Genomic DNA, 5,876 nt, shown 5'->3' with positions numbered 1-5,876 from the left:
AATACCTCCGGGGCAGACAGGTCCATTTCAGGCTGTGTTTATTTAATAAAGAGCCAGTGAAGTAACTGCAATTTCATTGTCAATTTACTAATGCGTTACAGTTATGTTTCTTAACCTCATTGTTTGGGCTCAGAAGCCAGCGGTGCCCAGCCAAGTCTCCCCACCCCCCCTCTAGTGTAAAACACATTTTATTATGACTAGAATGTCTTCTATTTCTCAAAAATTGGGCGGATTAAGGACCCTTGGCTCCCCCCTTCCATGCACATAGCCCACTTGGCAACGGGTCGGTTTATGAACCTACTAAAAGCCTTTCTTTCTCCTTTTTTTTTTTCTTTCAGAGAAGGAAAAAACACACACATTTTAGAAGTTCATCTGGGAAGAATACAATGGAAACTATGCCTGGAAAGTGAGTAGTCTCTGTGTGTGTGTCTTTGAGGTCTGGGGAGGTCTGATGCATGCACACTCACACACCCCCCCCCTCTAAAAGAGGAATGAATCTTCAAATGGAGCAAGAGGCTGGTTGTCAGTAGGAGCCTGGGGGGTGATCTAGAACCGGGGCTCAGATTCCTTGGGTAGGGGAGAGAAAGGTGTTGAGGAATGAAAGTCTTGTTTGTTTGAGTTTCAAGTGGATTCTTCCCACCCAAGCTTCCTCCACAGGCTTCCTCTGGGGGGCGCTTTCCATCTCCCAGTGCTGTGAGAAGAGCTTTTACCCATCAGGACTGACTTAAGAAAAAAAGAAGCTAAAAGCCTTTTGCTTTTTTCCTCCAATGTTTGTCAAAGTTGGTTTCACAGCCAACCTATGTTTAAAAAGAAAGGACCAGATCCTCAGCTGGTGTAAATCAGCATAGCTCCACTGAAAGCATTGTAGCGAGGCCAATTTATTCCAGCTGAGGATTTGGCCCAAAATCTAGATAAACTCCCCTTAGCATCTGGGTGGCTATAGAAAAAGCAGGGATAATTATTCTAGAATTCTTTCCATCAAGATCCTGAAGGGCAGTGTTATAGCAGGAAGAATTCTAGATCCTTTTCCTGTTAGAAACGGTTGGAAAATAGGGATGGATCTTGAGAAAATGTCTTTGAATTTTCCCCCCACACCCAGCAACATTTCAATGAGAATATTAATGGACATATTGAGATTTTGACCAGCTCTAGTTGCTATGATATGGCCCGATCCAAGGAGTTACCAGACACCCTCAACTCCCATGGACTTCAGTGGCCTCTTGGCACCAAGCAGGTTCAGATGATTGCATGGTAGGACAGTGCGGGCAGCTGGTGTATAGTTCGGGTGGGGAAGGGACACTGTACGCAGGACAGTTCTGGAAATGACACCAATGAGTTCTAGAGTGCCCTTCCAGGCAATGTTGTAGCTTTGCACTGTTTCACTCCTTCCAGCTCTTGGCTCTTTTCGTTTCCCAATCTCATCTCACGCCCTATGCCTTGCCCAGGCTGACTGACGAGCTGCTTCCTTTCTGTTCTTACCCTCGCGGCTTTGCTCTTTTTTTCAGGGCCGAGCAGGGAGCAGAGCACCTGGGGGCGGTGGGTTAGAGAGGGGAGAGCAGTGTTTTTCCTGGAATGCTGTAGGGCAGAGCTGAGTTGGGGCATTAAGCACAGAGAAAGATGGGAAAGCAGCTGTTAAGGGGTTAGCCATTCAATTCCCTGAGCAGTCACTTGTTTCCTGTGTGAGCTTGAGCAGGTGCCTGAGTGCTACCCTACCTGCCAGGCTAGTGAGGAGGAGAAATGCACTGAAGACAGTGAGGTGCTCAGATACAGCGATGGGGGACATTCAAGGACCTTACAGAGATGGGCCGGGGGATGCCTGTAAAGTGGCAGGACAGGGCTGAGCTGGGGGCCTGCTGCGCTGTAGGAGCCAGAGTTAGCTCAACAAAACAGCCCTGTTCAGGTGTGTACGTGTGTGGGTGTGCATCCGTGTGTGTCTGTGTGTGAAATAATTGTTGTGTTGACTTTGAAGGAGTGAGTTTTGAGGAAGATTTAGCTTTGAAATCTTATCTATCTAACCCCATCCACCCCATCCATCTATCTATCTATCTATCTATCTATCTATCTATCTATCTATCTATCTATCTATCTATCTATCTATCTATCTATCTATCTATCTATCTATCTATCTATCTATCCCCATACACCACATCTAATCTAATCTATCTATCTATCTATCTATCTATCTATCTATCTATCTATCTATCTATCTATCTATCTATCTATCTATCTATCTATCTATCTATCTATCTATCCCCATACACCACATCTAATCTAATCTATCTATCTATCTATCTATCCCCATACACCACATCTATCTATCTATCTATCTATCTATCTATCTATCCCCATACACCACATCTATCTATCTATCTATCTATCTATCTATCTATCTATCTATCTATCTATCTATCCCCATACACCACATCATCTAATCTATCTATCTCTCTATCTCTCTATCTATAGATTATCTAATCTAATCACTTTAACTGTAGCAGAGCTGGCATGCTGCTGTAATCTAGTAATTTATACAGCCTCAAAGCAGCAATTTAAAGACCGGGTTTCACTCCTTGTTCTGAAGGCTCTCGATTTTGTTGGTTTAACCAGTGCTTCTCAACTTTTTTCCTTGAAAACAGTATATCTCTGTGTTAACTTTCCCCTGTTGGTTTTAACATAAGGAAGTGAGTCTCCCCTGGATGGACAGGAAAGCCAACATTTAATACAGGGCTTTCCCCACACCATATTTTGAACATATCCAAACGCCTCCAGAGCAGACAGCTGCGATGCCCTGCCCTGCCCTAACCTCAGCCCTGACCTAGAGGGACCACACTGTCTAGTCCATGAAAGGATTCAATTCAGCCTTCATGCCCGATCAGCAGCCGGGCCCCTCTGCAATACAAACTGCCAGTCGTGACAAATTACACGGGGCGGCTTCAGAGTGGAGCTGAGAACTGACCCCACTCGGCTCATCCCAGGGCTGTGAAACTGGACTTGAACCACACCTCTGGCGGGATGCAGGGTCTTTGTCTGGTGAGCAGCCTTGTGCACTCATCCGAACAAAGCAAGCATGGATCTGGGAGTTCGCCTGGTTCTGTAATTAGAGGGCAGATTTCAGCTAATCCCTCTCTAAATGAAGGTCTAATTCCTAGTGTAAAAACTTGTCAGCTGCTTGTTAACAGTGCCTTGGACTTGCTCTCACGTGGGCTTCATCAGTTGCAGAAGCAATTCCACTAGTAACTTTTTGGTTTGGAATGGGAGCATACCCACTACTGAATGCAACCTCGTGTCTTCACACCGGCCATGTTAATAATACGCACCTTAAATCAGAGGGTTAGAGGGAAAAAAACCCAGCAGCAGTGTTAGTAGGGAAGGGGGTTATTTAATATTGAATTTGTTTTTTTTTTTTAAATGTGGAAACTTTTAGACACAATCCCGGCCCTGTGTTTAAGTCATTAAAACATCTTTAAGCATTTTCTGGTTTTAGTTTTCTTAGCAGCAGTCCTTTTCCTGGAATGTATTTTATTTTTCTTTTAAGTTGATGGAAAAAACCCCCCATAACCCTCACATTTCCAACAGATTTTTTAAAGGGGGAGGTGGGGGGGAGGGCGGGAAAGGGGGGGGATTAGGGGTGGAGAAACTGAGAGAACAGGGCCCTTTCTGTGTTTTATTTCTAATCCGCAGGAATCCATTTTAGCCTTTTATGGCCGTTGCACTTGCTGACGGGATTTACATTCTCCGTATGTTATCTGAAACATCGCAGTTGGTGGCTGTGGAATTGTTTCATGCTTGGGTTAGAGAACACGCCAGTGCTTCTGGAAGGCTCTGGGGTGGGGGAGAGCTGGGCAGCAAGCAGCGAGAGAAAGGGAAAGCTTTAAAAAAAGAGAAGAGGAAAAGAAAAGAGCTAAGCATTTTTTGCAGAAGCTTCAGCCGGCAAAGTTCACGCCCCAGACAAACTAATGTTTAAGTAAACCAGAGAGGGTATTACACGTCCCTTTGATTCCAACACTGTTCTAGGCTAGGAAAGCAGTGATGTAAAAATGCCACCTTGTTACTTGCTGGATCCCCAGCTCGCTGCTTGTCTTTTGAGCTGCATCGGCTGTCTTTACCGACGCACAGATGAGGTTTTGATCCTATCAGCCAGCACCGGTATGGGAAAGTGAGCGGGAGTCCCTTCTGCATTATGCATCAGGGGTGAAACTGATAGCGAAGTGCTGATGGCAGAAGCTTTATGGTGGATTCTGTGGTAGGAGGTAGCCCCAAGATAGTGTGGGGATGAGTGAGGTATGAAATACAGATAGAGAAAAGGATCTAGGGTAGGTAAGTAGATAGATAGAACCCAACTGATCTGTCATTCTCAGGTTTTTATACCACACTATCTGATTGCCTGTGTGTTTGTCTGTCCTCTGTCCTCCTGTCCAACAAATAGTCCTCTCAGTTTGGTTCTTGAGTGGTGGGATCGACTGTAGACGGACAGGTGGACTCTTGGTAGATAATGGAGGCATCCGATTTGGTCTAATATGGCATTTGCAAACCGGCACATTATTTACTCTGCTGTACATTCTGTTTCTTCCTGCCATTCATGCTCCTCGCCTGGCTTGTCTATTTAGACAGCAAGCTTTACGGGGCAGGGACTGTATCTCATTACATGTCTGTGCAACTCCTAGCTCAGTGGGGCCCTGGCATTGGAGTGGGCCTCCAGGCACGACCAGAGTACAAATGAACAGTAATTAATCACTGAGCCCCACCCTAACAGTGAACCTGAGACGAGCGTAAAGTTTAGTTCTACTTTCCAGAAATAGAGCGGGGTCAACAAAATGTTTCTTTGTTTTTCCTAAACATTTTTGAAGAGAACAAAAAATATTTGTTTTCATCTATATTTTCCCCTGATATTTTTTGTTGTTGTTGAAAACCAGAAACCTGGTGGCAGGGGTTGTTGTGTTTTCCAATAAAATTTCAGTGTTTTCAGGCGCTTCCAGTTTTGGGTTGGAGCCCAGCTTGAGACACCTAAAAGGGGCCTGGTTTATAGATTACATCGTGCCGAGCGCCCACCCATCTGAAAATGAGGCTCATTTGAAGTGCCTCAAGCTGGGCAACCTAAGTCACTAGTCACTTTTCTAAATCGTGGTCACTCCCCACTAGCTGGACTGACTCTGCGGTTGCATTTTATTTTCCCCACCAAAGTTAGCAGGTAGGTCTCTGGAGAAGCAAAGGGAGCCAGTCTATTAAATCAGTCGGGGCCATTTTTACAGAATCACTCTCCTGCCCATGGCCACACTTCAAACTCTTGAGGGAGGGACTCCAGTTTTTTAATAGCTCATGGGAGAACCCAGGAAACATGTAAGTTTTATGGAGTCTGGAGAATATTTTTAATATTTTATATGGGCTGTCTGGAAAAAATGTCTGGAAAAACGTTTTCTATGGGGGGGAAAAAACTGCATGAGCAATTATTTTTGTTTTTCTCTAGCTCCCTTCCTGAATGGAATTACCACAAGTCTGAAAAGGTTCTACGGTCTAGAACCCAAGGACCCGATTCTCAGCGGGTGTAAATCAGCATAGCTCCATTGAAGTCAAGGGACCAGATCCTCAGCTAGGGTAAAGGAAGACAAAGGAGCTGCATCAATTTCCATCAGCTGAGACTCGTGGCCTCATGTGGCTTTAGAGGCCATGGTCTGGAACCCATGTAACTTTGAAAGCTTTTTGAAAGTTCTAGAATTCTCGGTGTCCTGAAAGGCTCTGTGTTCTAGAATGTCAGTGTTATAAAAGGTTCTACACAATGTGATTTAAGATCCCTAATCACTTATTTCTAACTCTTTTTCTCGGTTCATTATTTTATTAATTTAGCAGTGATCGAGTCCTGGGAGATAATAGGGTGGCCTATG

The sequence above is a fragment of the Lepidochelys kempii genome, chromosome 21, assembly GCF_965140285.1.
Source record: "Lepidochelys kempii isolate rLepKem1 chromosome 21, rLepKem1.hap1, whole genome shotgun sequence".
Lineage (NCBI taxonomy): Eukaryota > Metazoa > Chordata > Testudines > Cheloniidae > Lepidochelys > Lepidochelys kempii.
This window is presented reverse-complemented; position numbering follows the sequence as displayed.